Consider the following 16,891-nt stretch of genomic DNA (forward strand, 5'->3'; position numbering starts at 1 on the left):
GTACAGCCACTTTGGAAATCAGTATTGCAATTCCTCAGAAAATTAGGAAACAACCTATCTCATGACCCAGAAATACCACTTTGGGGTATATACCCAAATGATGCTCAATCATACCACAAGGACATGTGCTCAGCTATGTTCATAGCAGCTTTATTTGCCATAGCCAGAACCTGAAAATACTCTAAATGCCCCTTGACCAAAGAATGGATAAAGAAGATGTGGTACATTTACATAATGGAGTACTACACAGCAGAAAAAATAATGACATCTTGAAATTTGTAGCCAAAAGGATAAATCTAGAAAACATCATATTGAGTGAGGTAACCCAGACTTAGAAAGACAATTTTTATGTACTCACTCATAAGTGACTTTTAGACATAAAACAAAACCAGCCTACAACTTACAATCCCAGAGAATCTAGACAACAAAGAGGACTCTAAGAGATACATACATGGATCAATCTATGTGGGAAGTAGAAAAAGACAAGATCTCCTGGGTAAATTGGGAGTGTGGGGATTATGGGAAAGGGTAGGAAGGGAGAGGGAGGGGAGTGTAGAAAAATATATAGCTCAATAAAAGCAATAAAAAAAGATGTCAGCTATATTAGAGTCCCCCCTGACCTCAGTTTAATTTAACAACCTCTTAAATGACCTTGTTGCCAAATGCAGTTCTGAGATACCAGGTGTTAAAATTTTAACACACAAATCAACAGAGCATAATTTAGGTCTTAATCAGTGACACAGTGGTACATACCTGTAATCTCATCACTAAGGGGACTAAGACAGAGTCATGGATTTACAGCTAGTCTGGACTATATAATGAGAGCCTGTTGATAGTTAAGAGATGGGGGAGGGGTGGAGAAGGAGGAAAAGAGAGAAATTGGGGTTGAAAGTTTTTGGTTGGGGATGTAGATCCGTGAGAGTGTTTGACTGCATGTATAGACCCTAGGTTTGGATCTTGCTACCGTACTGAAAATAAGACCCTGGCGACCCCAGCTTCCACACTCTGTGGTTTATTCAAGATGTCCCAGTCATCATTTTTATAGTTATTCTTTAAGAGATCAGAACTTAAATCCAAGAGTTCTGAAAATCTCTCCATTTCTTCAAGGGCTGTCAGGATGTGGTTGACTTTCAAGACTTTGGGAAATCAGCAAGTAGGAGAGAAATATGTTGTCTAGACCTATAGTTAAAGCTATCAGGGGAAAGAGGGTGGGAATGGTCCAAGTATCCTTTTTTTTTCCCTTGTAATATATATGGAATGTTAAAAAGGAGTGGACTCTCCTAGATATGCTAGGAGTTAAGTGACAAAGATATATTCCTCCCACCAGACCTCACCCATGCTACCTACCCTCAAGTAATTTATCAGAGGCAAACTCTGGCTCCTCTTCCTGCATTTTCTCATGCCTCCTGAGTAGGAAAAGAGTAATGATGAGACACACACATCCTTTCAGGCATGTTTTCATTGGGTTAACATTTCTTATGAGCGGCCCCACCTTTATCTTGTGGTTAGCTCGCTGAGGTAGGGTTTAATTTAGCTTGTGACCAAATGAGTAATCGTGGGTTTTTCAGCTCCTGAAGACTTGGGCTGCAGGCTCAGCTGGGAAGCACCGTTATGCCCTCTAGGCGGGTGTTCAAGGGAGCCCAGTTTTTCCCTATTGGAGGGAATACTTTATGGTGTGTTGTCCCAGGATAGGAAGAGTTGTCAGGGATGGAATGTGGAGGTCAACATCTGTCACTGGCTTTCCGGTCCTTCTGTTGGGAGCCTTTCCTATGTTACCGCGACAAGACAAATCAGGTTAGCGTGTCAAGTGCTATGAACTTACTTCTTAGCAGTAAGCAGATGCCAACTGTTCTTTCCTTTCCTATCCACAGGCAGTTCCGTTCACTTCAGTGGGCCTTTCTCACTGCTTTCTTTGGAAGAGAGATTTCCAGTAGCCGCAAGTTCAAGCTCAAAGAAAAGAAAAGGACTTGGCCACGCTTTAGGCATCTGTGATAGAAGACCAGGTAAAAGGACATGGGGATTGAAGAGGTGGGCTGGTCCCTCACGGTCTTGTCCGTGTTTGTTCTACTCACATTCAGAATGGGCTGTTGAGATATTAAGTTTAGCATGGTTTTATCCATTGAAAGTTCTCTGAAGACCTCTGTTTAAACTGGATTTAAAGAGGTCTTTGCAACGGCCATACATCTCTCACTCTAACATGTCCTTGACCTATAACTCTGCCTTCTACTTCTCTTCATATTTTCCTGGGTGTACCAGGCAAACTCCCATAGCTGCCCTGGGTATGCCCACATGCTCCCATAGCCTCCCCTCAACATTGGCTTCTTCCTCAACTCCAGAGATGATGGCTGCTAAGTCCCTTATTACCTGTGGGTCTACATGCAGGTGCTGCCTCCTCAGTAGCTCTTCCCATCTCCCTTTCTTATTTTACATACTTATTATCAACTACTATTTTCTATAGTTCTCATATAATTTGCTTATTCTGTGTTTTGTAATTTCTTGTCTTTTCTTCTTCCCCATTCATGATCTTCTTTCTACTTTAAAGACATGTATGCAAATATGCATATCATATCCATATGTAAATACACATATATAATTTAAAATTTCATTTCTGCATACAAGAGAAAACATGATTTATTTATCTTTCTTGAGTCTGGCTGATTCACTTCCAGTTCATATTTTGCATGTTTTAGTAACTTCTTATGGCTTGAAAATAAACTTCATGATGGTAAGGATTTTTGACATTTTTGAATATCTTTTTTACTTATTCCCTGGTATTTCTGTTATTTAAGTAGCAACCACAGATAGAGTGAGTTGCATTTCTGAATGTTCTCAGACGGAAGAGGCCATCGATCCTGATCTGCCCTTGCTGGTCCAACAGTTTAGCTGCAGCCGCATCTAAGACCATTATCTCACCCCCATACCTCTGTGAAATTGCCTCAATTACAGGAAAAAGGGCCGTGGGCAAAATAAGAAGAGCTGCTTCCTGGGACATAGTAGCGGACATCGCTGTATTGTAAAGGTTTTAGGAGCTGTTTGATGTGCTCTCGTGGACATGGGTTGGGAACTAGCAAAAGGAACAATAGCTCCAGTTGAAGATTGCTGAGTGTGTATTTAAGGCAAAGAAATCCGTGAGATTAAAAAATGTCAACATAGAAACAAGATTCTATCTAAAACACAAAACTTTAGCTTCCTGTGGGACGAGAGAACTTGGGTCATCAAGAACAAAGAAAATGGAGCTTGTTGGTAGAGAGCCGGTGGAGTGAGAGGTAAAGCATTCTCCTCTTTTCTTCGCATCTGGTGCCATGGCTAGTCCCTCAGAATGGCACATCTAACCCATAAGAGTGTGTGTGAGAGGAAATTGGGCAGCGACTTAACCAGTGCATAGGAAAGATGGCTCCATTAAGGCAATAACCAAATCTGTCCTTGACGACTATATTCCCTCTGCTGGCTCAAAGCCTAGAATGTCATAGGTGTTTAATCATTGCTTCTAGAATGAGTTCATGCTGCAAAATCAGACTCCAATGCCATTTTTTTCTTTGCTAGGCTTTTTTTTTTCTCAAAAAACTCTAATGTAGAGGCTTGAGGCTTGTAGCTAGACATTAGGTGACAATCTAAAGTACATGCGTGTGAACACAGGTAAGAGTCTGCAGGGGGCTGTGGCTCATTTTTTAAGTATCTGTGTTTCTGGTTTGCTTGGTGGCGTTTTGCCTACATAACTACTTCCTTTCGTCAGTAAGAAAGGAATAGTCCTTGTGCCTTTGAAAATAAGGAGCACAGGTTCAGATTTCAGCTCAATCTTCCTACCATGTCATCTCAGGGAAGTTACTACATTTGTAGAGGAGTACTTTCTGGTTTTACTATCTATCATTGAGTTTAGAATTAAGAGAGACAATCCAGGAAAAGTCCATCGTGCTGTGCTGCCGGTGGGAGGTGCTTAATGAGGAGTTGATTCTTTTTGTGCTCTGTGCACCGGGTTAAAGGTGTGTAGAACGAATTCTTCACCTCCTCCATGGGGGCAGGAAAGAAAAACCAGGTCTTGTCTTTCTAGGCTAGAGCTGGAGTTGGTCAGCCTTGGTCTTATCTGGGAGCAGGAAGATGGTATGAAGTTATTCCTGAGGATTTTAAGTGCTGAAGAAATGAGCCGAGGGAATCTACAACATCCCAGTTCCAAATATGAAAGGTATGTTTCAAAGATCCAGACGTACCTTGTAAGAGCTAGGTGATGAGCTCCAAGTCCAGGAGCAAATAGAAGCAAGGAAAAGACTAGGACCAAAAAGGTAGTAGAAGGAAAGACTGGCCCTGCGATACTGCCTAGAATGTTGTCACCTACAGACTCCTTGCTGGCTTGCCTTGAGTCAGAATTACTTAAAAGGTCAGAGTCAGGGCATACAATGAGAGAAAGCAGCAAGGCTGGACCCAGGAACTCTCTGGTGAGCTCAGATTTAAATGGCACATGAATAAAACATAGAAAAATGGCATGGCATAATATTCTATGGGGAATATGAGGGAAGTGTGAGTTTGCAACATAGCTTTAGGAATACTAAAGACTGATATGCCCTAAGGACAAAGACTTTCTAAAAGCTACAAAAGAGGCTCAGACAAAGAGCAAAGTGTGGTGGTGGGTACCGGCTTGATCCTCGCACAGTGACACTGATGGCAGAAAGGACTGATAAAACCAAATACTAGCCTTGGTGAGTTCCTGATAGAACATCCCCATTGTCTCAGTGTATGGGTGCACCCCTCGCGGTCCTGAGTTCCTTGCTTGTGCTCTCTCTCCTTCTGCTCCTGATTTGGACCTTGAGATTTCAGTCCGGTGCTCCAATGTGGGTCTCTGTCTCTGTCTCCTTTCATCGCCTGATGAAGTTTAATATTCAGGAGGATGCCTATATGATTTTCTTTGGGTTCTCCTTCTTATTTAGCTTCTCTAAGAACCCGAATTATAGGTTCAATGTCCTTTATTTATGGCTAGAAACCAAATATGACTGGCCTGGGTCTGAAAAAACCTGGGTCAAAACTGGTCTCGCTGAACATAGCGGACAAGGAGGACTACTGAGACCTCAAGAACAATGGCAACGGGTTTTTGATTCTACTGGACCTATTGGTTTCGTGGGAGCCTAGGCAGTTTCGTGGATGCTCACCTTACTAGACCTGGATGGAGGTGGGTGGTCCTTGGACTTCCCACAGGGCAGAGAACCCTGATTGCTTTTTGGGCTGACGAGGGAGGGGGACTTGATTGGGGGAGGGGGAGGGAAAGGGGAGGCAGCGGTGGGGAAGAGACAGAAATCTTTAATAAATAAATAAATAAATTAAAAAAAATAACAAAAAAAAACCCCAAATACTAGGAGCAGCAGCAGCAACAACAACAATAACAACAAAAATCTCTTTGGCCCTAAGTGAAGAAGCCAGTAGTAGTATACTAACATGGGCAAAAAATGAAGCAATGTTTTTTGTTTTAGGGGGAGGATCATGGAGAAAGTTCCAATCCATGTCATTGGTGGGTGGAACCTCAAATCTAATGTATAACCCCCAAATTTAGAAATATACATATTTCTTTCTAAAACCCTTCTATTTTCTTACACTATTAAGTGGTTTGATATCGTTGGACGCTTAGCACTGGGTCATGAAATCTGAGGTGCTGCTGACTTTGGTCAGGAATCTCTAGTTTCCCAAAGTCTCCCTCCCTCCCCTGTCCACTACTTGGCTAATATAGACATTTGAGTTTGTGACCCCTTACGTAAGTGCTGGAAGTCTATCCAAGTCCCTGGCTCATATCCCAGGGGCCCGTGAGACCTTATAAACACTGAACCTCTGTGGGTGATCTTAAAGGAATCCTGGAAAACTGAATTGATGTTATGAAATGAAAATGGGTGGCATCATTGCAGTGTTCAAAAAGCAACGGAGTAGAAAATATCCCTGGATAAACAGGGAGCTGCACTGAGTACAGATTCAATGTTTCATAAGCACCAGAGAATATCTAGAATACGTCAGAAACCCCATCTTCTCACTTGTCCAGTGATTTGTATGAGAATAAGGGACAGCTATCAAACCATGCATATAACACAAAGCTAGGAAGGATATTCAAGCCATTCCTAGCGAAACCCCATTGCAGCACGGTAGACTCAATCCCACTGACTTTGCAGAGCAGCATAGCAAGAGGAATGTAAGGTTGGGTTTTGATCAGAGTAGGTCAATAGGACTTAAGAATTGACCCCCAAAGATGCCAGTGTGATCTCTGACTTCTAGACTAAAATTGAAATATCTAGAACCAGGAGAAAGAGTTCCAGTCTACCGCAGATGTCTTCCCAATGTGGCGTACATTCAGACGTCTCTAAGAGCTAAAGATATCCCTGGGTTCTAGAGCATTTACCTAGTGTGTGCAAGACCCTGGGTTCCATCCCCAGCCTTCCAAATGTTAGATCAGGTTGATGAAGGTGACGTGGAAATAAAAGTAAAGCAGAGCGGCATCTCCAGAAGCGGAATATAATTGTTCTTTTAATCAGAACAACTGAAGGACCACAGTCTCTCTGTGGGAGGGAGGGCATGGCGTGAGGGTCTTGGGATTTTAGAGGACAGAAAAAGGGGCAGTTTGGTGTTATGGAATATTACTTTAACTAGGGAAAGGTGTGTTACATTTGTTTACGCTGCAGGATACTAGTTTGTGTAAATGTGTGTCACATTTGTTTACGCTGCAGGATACTAGTTTGTGTAAATGTGTGTCACATTTGTTTACGCTGCAGGATACTACTTTGTGTAAATGTATGTCACATTTGTTTACGCTGCAGGATACTACTTTGTGTAAATGTGTGCCACATTTATTTATGTTGCATTTTCTTAATTATGTAATTATGTGTTGCATTTGTTTCACTTTGCCTGTCTAAGGCATCTGATTGGTCTAATAAAAAGCTGAATAGCCAATAGCTAGGCAAGAGAGGATAGGCAGGGCTGGCAGGCAGAAAAAATAAATAGGTGGAGAAATTGAGACTCAAGAGAGAAGAATGAGAGAAGAGAATGAAGGAGAAAGAGAGGGACATGCCTGGGGTCTTCTAGGCAGCCACATGCTAGCTAGATGGAGTAGGACATAAAGAAAGAAAGAAAGAAAGAGAGAGAGAGAGAGAGAGAGAGAGAGAGAGAGAGAGAGAGAGAGAAAGGTAAAAAAAAAAACCCAAGACAAAACGTGGATGTAGAGAAACAGGATAATTCAAATTATGAGAGCTAGCAAAAATAGCATAAGTTAAGGTCAAGCATGTAATAAGTCTCCATGTCTTGATTAGGGAGCTGGTTGGTGCCCACCCTCCCCCCCAAAAAAAGCCTGGTACAGTTTGGGAAGTGGAATAGGTTATCTGCAGGTCAGCTCCCCTGCAGTCTAGAAGTGGAAGATCCCAGCAGGTTTGGTATGTGGCTCTCCTTTCCAGATGTTTCCATAGGAATTATTCAACACTTCAATGTCCAGAGTATCTCAAGCCACCTGAGGCTTTTAAGTCATTAACCCTTCACCAACAAAGAGGCATTTCTATACTGTTTCGTGTCCCAGTATTTTATTATGAAAAATAGCAAGCTTATAGAAAAGTTAGAACTGTACCATGATGAAAGGTGGCTGTCCATCATTTGCTTATTTAAACAAGTTGCCACATGGATTTATTCATTCATGTACTTGTATATGATTATGCATATCTACATGTCTGTATCTAGACATTTGTATGTATACACATGTTTGTGTCTGTACATGTTGTTCTTAGATATTTGAAAAGAGTTCACAGGCATCAGAGCACTCATCCCTGCATTTTCTAAAAAGGATGACGTCTAAATAACCAATGTTCTGCCAATACATGGGAGAAAGTGGACAATGATTCCTGAGCACAAATACTATCTAGCCCATACATTATGGGTAGGTCAGAAACCTTATCAATACTAGGTAAGAAAGCATACTCCTGCCTCCTTCCATTTCTTATTGCTTTTAGGGAAAAATATATTTTCTAACATTGAAAACATTTCTCTCTCTCTCTCCTCTCTTTTAAAAATTAGATCTTTGACTTCTGGGTAAATTGGGAATGTGGGTGTCATGGGAGAGAATAGAAGGGGAGTGGGGAGGAAACGAGGGGAGTTGAGATAAATGTCTAGCTCAATAAAAACAATACATATATCAACAAACCAAAAAAATTAGATATTTGAGACTTTTAGACAGCGAATTTTGATCATGTTTATTCTTTGCCAGGCTCCTCCCAAATCCACCCCTTTTCTTTGCTAACCCAAATTTGTAACCTGGGAGTTTCACCCTATGAGCTAGCTCTCATAGTGTCTGAAGGGGCTATGCATGCTGCCAAAGGAGAAACATCATCATCAGTCTTACCTAGCTGTGAGGCCCGAGCTACAATAATGAGTGGCCTAGCAAGACATCTCCACTGCTGCAACGTTGGTTTGAACATCAGGTTCGAACCACTTTCTGATTGGATTTCAGTATCACTCCATAAAATGAAGCCCATACCTGGTGCCATTTTTGCACCAACAAAACCAAACCAAACAAAAAACCCAGATATCTAGACAGATCATAGACTCTAGGGGCAGAACCTACTATGCTTATTTGCTAAATGGACATCCCATTAAATTGATTCTTAATGAGTCAGTGTTACACCCATAATGCATCTCTCACCTGTCATCAGAGAAGCTTCTATTTTTAGTAGATAATGGTCAACACAGGGACCTAAAACTGGTCAAGATGCAGAGAACTGGGACTGGAATGTTCAGCCGTAAATAGAGCATTTATACTTCCCTATTTCTGGTAAAGGCTCAGGGATCGTTGTGGAAGAGCAGATGGAAAGAGTCTATGAACCAGAGGTGGTGGGTGACTACAGGGAAATAGTGGAAATAGTGCTTTCTAGACACAGCAGGACAGCTACACATATGAAGTCACAGTGGTTGTGACAGCATGCATAATTCCCGTGAACCTCAAGCCACACCAAATTCCAGCATGGGAAAGGAAGGTGTAAATGAAGCCCCACCTTTAGCTGAGGAGGTATAAGCAATTGATACCTGCTGGGAGAGGAAGCACCTGTTTCTTTGGAGTGTTGCCATTGGCAGGTCAAACATATTCTAGTAGAATACCACACATGAACATATGGGCAGCACAAATTGCTTTGATGTATGAAAAAAGACTACATAATAGTTTATATTCAAAAAGTTATAGTCTTGTCTTGTAGTGTTTTATGTTTTTTCCAGTATTTTCATAGTTTGAGGTTTTATATCTTTGATTCATACTGAGTTGACTACATACATATGCATACATATGTATAGATATTCAATTTTCTCTATGCCATTTGTTAGCAAGGCTATCATTTCTCCAGTGCAGGTTTTTGGCTTCTTTATTAAAGACCAATTGACTCTAGATATGTGAATTTATTTCTGAAGTTTCCATTCTCTTCTATTGGTCTCAGTACCTAGTTTCATGCTATTGTCATATCATGCTGCTTTACTCACTATAGCTTTGCTGTATGTTTTGAGATAAGATATTATGATACTCTAGCTTTGTTCATTTGCTTGAGGTTGCTTTAGCTATTTTGTCTATTTGTATATTCTTGTTTTCTTACTGTAGTCCTCATGAGTTTTAGGATTGTTCTTTCTGTTTCTGTGAAGAATGCTATTGGTATTTTGATAGGAATTATAGTGAATCCTAAAATCACTGTGTAGAACAAGCACTTTAATAACATAAATCTTTCCAGTTACTTATCATAGGTTGTTCTTTTATTTTTTTAGTGTCCTCTTCTATTTCTTTAATCAAGCTCATGTGTTTTTTTTTTCTTGTGAAAATAAGCAACTTCCTTGGTTAAATTTACTCTTAAATTTATGTATGTACATGCATGCATGTCTGTTATAAATGGAAGCTTTAAAAACTTATTATATAGTAAGTTTTGAAAGGGATTTAAAAATAGTTATCATTACATGTTGGATGCACATACTGTAACTACTGTGTTTATCACTTCTAGCAGTTTTTTAAATGATACCCTTAGTTTTGACTCTATATAAATCATACTGTCTGTATACATCCACAGTTTGTCTCCTTTCTCTTTTCTATGGGGAATAAGATGAAGGACATTGATAGGTATCCTTGTCTTGATCCTAATTTTTACAGGAAATTTTCAGTGTTTCTCAAATACATCTGCTGTGATTCTGACAGGCAGTCCATATTGTTCTGGAGTACTTAAATTCAATGTTAAATTTTATCCACTGGTTTTTCCGTATTTGTTGAGATGATCCCAGTTTTTGTACATCTGCTGATCTCATGTATTTGTTTCCAATCATGTGCATTCTTGGGATGAATTCTATCTGATCATGGGGCATAATTTTTTAATGGAGAGTAAGGTTTTGTTCATGAGAGGTTTTGCATCTGTCTTCATCAAGGATGCTGCAGTTTTGTTTTGTTTTGTTACCGTCACCTTCTCTGATTTTGATGTATCAGTGGTACTAAACTAGAAGGAGTTTTGAAGGACACCTTCTTTTCCGTCTTCAGCACTAGACTGAGAATAATTGGAATAGGTTTTCTTTCCAAATTTGGTCAAGTTCGGCAGCTAGGCCATCTTGTCCTAGTCTGTGGTAGTTTGAATGTAATTAGCCCCCATATTCTTATAGGTAGTGGCACTAATAGGAGGGGTGGTTTTGTTGGAGTGGGTATGGTCTTGTTGGAGGAAGTGTTTGACTGTGGGAGTGGACTTTGAAGTTTCCTATGCTCAGGAAACGCCCAGTATCTCAGTTGACTTCCTGTTGCCTCCAAGATGTTGAACTCTCAGAGATTCCTCCAGCACCATGGCTGCCTGCATGCTGTCGTGCTCCCTGCCATGATGATAATGGACTGGACCTCTGAAACTATAAGTGAGCCTCCTCAATTAGCTGTTTTCCTCATAAGAGTTCTGGTGGCCAGAGTGTCCTTTCACAGCGATAGAAACCCTAATGAAGGCATAGGCTTTCCTTTGTTAGGAGATTTGGGTTCTGCTACTCATTCCATTTTACTGTTTATTGGTTAGTTGAGATTTTCCATGTCCTCATGGTTATTTTTTGTTGACTATATCTAGAAAATTGTACATTTATTTTAGGTGTTCCAATTTGTTGGCTTATATGTTTATATTAGTCCTTGATGATCATTTGTAGTTCAATGATATTGGTCATAATATCTCTTTTCAGTTGGGGTATAATATATTTGAATATTTTCCTTTTATTTATTAAACTAATAAATGGCTTATTGATTTTCTTTGTCCTTTCAAGAAATATTTGTATCACTGTTATTTTATAACTTTCTAATATCTCATTTTTTTCTGTTCTACTCTTTGCTATTTTTGCCCTTCTACTAATTTCGAGTTTTATTTGTTCTTGCTTTTTTTAGTTGTTTAAATTGTATCCTTAGTTGCTCATTTGAAGCTCCCCTACCCCCTAGTTGTTATTATAAACTTGTTCTTCAATGCTGCTTTTACTGTAGCCTGTAGGTTTTGGTATATTGTGTTTCAATTTTTATTTGTTTCTATGCATTTTAAATTTCTCCTTTGATTTCTCATTGATCAATCAAGACAATGTTGTTTAAAATCCATGTATTTGTATTTTTAAAGTTTGTTGGTTATAGTTTAACTTGATTTTTGTAGAAAAGATACTAAATTGTATTTTGAAAAAAAAAGTTGACAAGCATTTTGTACTCTAAAATGCTTTCATCCACTGATGAAAATGTTTTCATCCACTGATGAGAGGAATGTGGATTCTGCTGCAGCTGGACCAAGTGTTCTGTAAGTGCCTGGTTGATCTATTTGATATACAGCATTGTTTAGCTCTGAACTTTTTCATCTGGCTGATCTGTGCTTTGATGGAAGGGTGTGCTGAAGGCCCCTGAAAGCATAGATTATTAATATTTATACCAGCAAGTATAATGAGACTTTATGCAATAAGTGAGTATGAATCAAATGAATGAGAAGAGGTTGCAGTGTGATAAATTCACTGAGAATTTAATTTAAGGGACTCCTCCTGTGGATGGATCTTGTCCCTCAAAAGTGCTTTTGTTTTGTTTCTACTGAGACAGGGTCTTGCTATGTTGCTCAGGCTGGCTTCAAACTTATTATTTGAAGTGATACTCTTTTTCTAGATCTCTCAAGTAGCTGGAACTGCAGGCATGCACCACCAAGGCAGCTTCTCCAATAGTATTTTGATAAAAGCATAGTTTGGTGTACATGCAAAGCAACTGAACTTTCTATATCTTAACTCAGCTGAAAAATAAAGCCTGAAAGAAAAAGAAAAAAAAAAGAAGCACCCAGCACTTACAGTTCTTCCCAATAATCACAGACCTTATTTCTTGGCCATCTTGCTTCATAGTTGTCTTTGTGGTTAATAAATGTCTCTTAAGACCTAAAATACCACAGAACCAAAGAAAATGGCTCACAATCCTTTGTCCTTAAAAATAATTTTAAAATTACTTTCTTTGTTTTATTAAGCAAGTTAAGTCTAATTTTATAAGAATGCACAGCTCACTTCTGGGTGTTTATAAGAAAGCACAGCTCACATGCAGGATTTTTTATTTTATTTTATTTTTTATTTTCGCCTGTAATTGTGAAGAAAGAGCAGAAAAGGGCGAAATAGCAAAGCTGTGTTTTCTCAAACTGACCCAAGAAGAGTTTAATCTCTGTGGTCTTCAATGCGTCAAGCGTGGGCTTTTATAATAATGTTAATATAAAAATCCAACTTTTGCCATAGTTGCTAAGATTCCCAAGGTTTTGCCAACTGGAAGCTTTAAAAATGCATTCCCTTTTCTATTTTGTTTGAACTGGAAGTTACTTGTAAAACCTGGTTTTGATCCTTGAGAACTTTCTCCTAGACATTCTGGCCAACAAAGGGGACACTTTCCCTGAGAAACTAGGAAATTCCATGAGGTGTTTTCCTGCCACCTCCTCATGCCCTCCAGTGAGTGGGAGCTGTCTGGTAAGCAAACACAGACAGCCCTCATGTAAACCCGTCAGAGGTCTCCCTTTGCAGTGGAGGATGGGAAACATTGCAGAAGGAGATTTTAATCATGGGGTTGACTCTTTCTGGTCTGGGTATGTGGCTCGATCTGCAACCACCCCATCTTGACCCAGGGAGTAGGGGGAGTGGAAAGTCTGATTACAGCTTCCGGTCCCCGGCCATCACTCCCATTGCTTCTTCCAAGGTGTCAGTTTCGCCAACTCCAATTAATTGAACGACATTAAAACTAAGCCATTAAAGAGTGCACAACCCATAGGACGTGACCTGGAAAATACCCATTCATCTGTATTTATTGGAAAGCATTACTGTCTCTTCCCTGTGTGCTAGTTGTGCGAAGATGCGTGCAGTGGACTCGTTCCCAGGGTGATGGAGGCTAGGTGAGATTGTCGCTGCGAAGTAGAAGCATTATGTCACTGGGGTGTAGTAGGATGGTGTAGTGCGGCAAAGAAGATACCGAGCACTTTAGTAGCTGTGGTCAGGGAAAGCCGCAGGGAGGAGGTGATATATATATATATATATATATATATATATATATATATATATGCTGGGATAGACACTTTATGAGTAGCACATGGGAAAAAGAATCTTGAAGCGAGTTTCTCAAGTCTGAGGACACAGCAGAACAAAATAAAAGTAAAAAGGCAAAATCAAAAAACAAAAAACAGATATTCTGTGTATGCCTCCCATGAATAAAGGGAAGAAGTACTGTACATGCTTGTGTGTCCCACACTGGCATGTGGTCAGTGTGTGTGCAGGAGTATGTGCGTGTGTGTCTGGAGTATGGTATACTTAACGTTCCCCTTATCTGTTGGAAATTCTTCAAAGGAAATTGATTATCATCAGGGAGACAGACAGACCATTGTCCATCTGTCCAAATGCAGTTTTGCTGATACTTGGACCCCTCTTACCCAACTGTGTTGGATTGTTCCATGTATATGGGGCGAAGCTGAGAATTTTCCAGAATCTCTGTCCTTGAGTAGTTCTGGGCTAGGTGTGGTCAAAGGACAAGTTGGCAGAGGTCCGAAAGCAGGAGTGAGGTGGCGCCATGGCACTGAGGCTGCAGTGCTCTGTTAGGACAGAAGCCTGAATGTCCCGCACATCCTCACTCTATGCTGCACCCACCTTTCCGTTTTGGCAACAGCAGTTGTTGGCCAACAGTGGCCTGAACCTCATTAACAGAGACCTGTGTGGACCAGGGCAGTAGCTATCAAAGGCACCAACTTCTCAGAGACCTGCATGAGCTCCCTTTGTGATCCCGATTATTGCCTGGACATGGTAGATTTTCAATTTCCCTACAAGTTCCCACATGCTAATCCTAATGTTAATTAGGAAACGGGTAGTGAAAGCTTGTCCAACTTTCACTTCCAGCTTCTTGCATCCTGGGTGAGTCTTAAATCCAGTATCATGTTAATGACAGCTTCCTCCCACTCCCCTACCCTGGATTGTAAGTGGGAGGCTTATGCTTCTGTGTTAGAGAATCAGGCCTGTCTCCAACCACTGGTCTGGGTTTAATAACAATCTCTGGTCTAGACTTTCTAGCCTATGGTAAAATCTTCTGGCTTGGCCCAGCTGCCACATCCTCCTAAGTTTGTCTCAAGATCCTGATGCAGAGGGTTTCTGGAGGGACAAGGAACCAGCTATTTTGGCTAATCCTTGTTGTCAACTTGGCTACATCTGAAATGACCTGAAATGCAAGCTGCTGGGTGTTTTTGAGTGATTGTCTTGACAGATTACTTGAAGCAGGAAGTTTTACTCTAAATGTGGGCTGTACTTTCTGCGGGCACCCTGATAAAGACATAGAAGGCACCGACCTCACTTCTACCTGCTTGCTGTCACTCTTGCTGGCAAATCTCTCTGCCGTTCTGCTGTGGCACTCCTTTGCTGATATTAGCACCAACTTCTTTGGGCTTCCCATTTAGAGTGACATCTCAAGCCTTTTCAGGAATCCTTCAATCCTTCAGCACGAGACTGGGACAGCAGAGGAATTCTGCCGCATGTACTGAACAGCCACCAGGTTCTCTGCCTCTCCTGTGGGAGACAGCCATTGTCAAAGTATCCAGACCATACCATGTAAGCCAACCTAAACTCTTAGCCTCTCTCTCTCCCTCCTTCTCTTTCTCTCCTTCTCCCTCTCCTTCCCTCTCTTCTCCCCTTCCCTGTTCCCTCCTTCTCCTCTCTCTGCCCCATTCCTTTGGAGAGCCCTCATACACCAGGCTCCTTATCTTTCACCACCGGATGATTCTGCCACAATATGCTGGCATGTTCTAAATTGCTCTGAGGCCCTTGTTTTATTTTCATCATTGCAGACAAGGGTGCTATGCAGTATCCTCTTGTTCTTGTGTCTGTATTGAGCTGTGTTCACGTCTTGTCAGTCCCTTTTCATGATAAACCTATTTTGTCATTGTTTTTGCTGTTGATTAGGTGTTTTAACACATGTGCTTACTAAGTAGCCTTGATGGTCTGGAGCTTGGATCTGCTTGCCTTTGCGGCTTAATAAAGGCGTTTCACCTCTATAACTTTGAGCATTGTTGCTGGCATCTTCGAGTTGCTACGTGATCAAGACAAGAAAGACCCTGAAGAAGGAAAGAAGGGCAGTTATAGGATAGGTGTCACCTTAAGGTGCACCCGTGAGGAGAAGGAGGGAGGGAAAGAGGACAACCTTGGGGCTGGACCACTTACCTGAGGTCAGCATCAGCTGCAGAAGGACTCAGCTGCCTTCTCCATCTGCAATCCAGGAAGTATGCCTTCATCTGTGTAGGAAGAAAGAATTTTCAGTTGCTTTTGCTCCTTACCAATCCCAGGAGCTGGAGCCTTCTGGGTATCTAAATGGGACTGGGGTAGCCTACATCAGGGCAGCCTGCCCTAGGATAGTCACAGACTCTGGAGCAAGACAAGTAGTAAAGCTGATATTATCGTAGTATATGACAAGGAAGGGTTTGATGGGAGTGACAAAGGAGGGTTTGAAGGGGGTGACAGGGCCAAGCACAATGCCTGGTACATGCCATGTCATTCACATTTAGCACATCTGTCCATAACCCCTCTAGTGCTGGCCAAGAATACATCTTGAGCTGCTCGACTGCACACATTTGAAACCTATTTCATGTGCACCTTGGTCTCTCAGCTAGCTTCTTGCTTGGGTCTGACTGCTCTTCCTGTCTTTCACATGGGGTACTGGTAGATAGTGGACTGTGGCTTGAAATAGTTTCCTTGTAGGGAAAAATATCAGGGTCAGCATTATCAGGGAGATCTGTGTGGCTGTGTGGTGTTAATACTGATCAGACCTTCCTGGGAGTGACTAAGATGTGATTGCTATTATCTGAGTGTGAGCATTCTTCTCTGAAGATTGTGGGCTTGTAAAGAATCTCAGTGATAGAGCATTTGCCTGGTTTGTGCAAGGCCCTGGGTTTGATCCCAATTCTTCAAAACCAAAACCCAAACCCCTACATGACCAATCGTCACAGGGCTTTCAAACTGACATTGTCCCCCTCTGAGCAGACACTCCTTCTGTCTACAGACTCCTGCTGATGGTGAAATAAGGTTGGCACCTTCCTGAAAGACACAGTAGCCCACATAGAAGTTTCTGAGGATTCTTCCTATCTGGGCACCTGAGGGAAAGAGCCATGATCACAAGAATCATAATCCCCTTCAAGCTCCATAAGACATGGGTATGTGACAAGGTCCAGGTGGCCTTTAGGAGTGGACAGCTAGCAGAAACAGTGATTTCTACAGCCCATAGCTGTCTCCAGGGATTCTTTGTCTTTTCTTTCATCTCCACTTTCAGTCCCTGAGATGTTTTCCAGCTTTAGTCTGAAGAAGTCCCATCCCTCTGCATTAGAGCATGCAGCTCTGCACAGCTATGAGCTTGCTCTGTTAGCCTCTGAGGACCAATTCAAGCCTCCTCAGCGCT

General features: G+C 41.3%; 1 long non-coding RNA gene across 1 annotated transcript in view; it reads left to right on the top strand.

Moving 5' to 3' along the window:
- The window catches only part of LOC126500885 (uncharacterized), a 39,524-nt gene that overhangs the window by 20,352 nt on the left and 2,281 nt on the right, over nt 1-16,891 (top strand). The window contains exons 7-8 of the long non-coding RNA XR_007591453.1: nt 1,872-2,003; nt 4,049-4,180. This is a non-coding gene — a long non-coding RNA (uncharacterized lncRNA). The remainder of the gene's footprint in view (nt 1-1,871; nt 2,004-4,048; nt 4,181-16,891) is intronic.

The sequence above is a fragment of the Alexandromys fortis genome, unplaced genomic scaffold (genome assembly GCF_014885135.2).
Source record: "Alexandromys fortis isolate MF-2015 unplaced genomic scaffold, M_Fortis_MF-2015_v1.1 scaffold_7, whole genome shotgun sequence".
Classification (NCBI taxonomy): domain Eukaryota; kingdom Metazoa; phylum Chordata; class Mammalia; order Rodentia; family Cricetidae; genus Alexandromys; species Alexandromys fortis.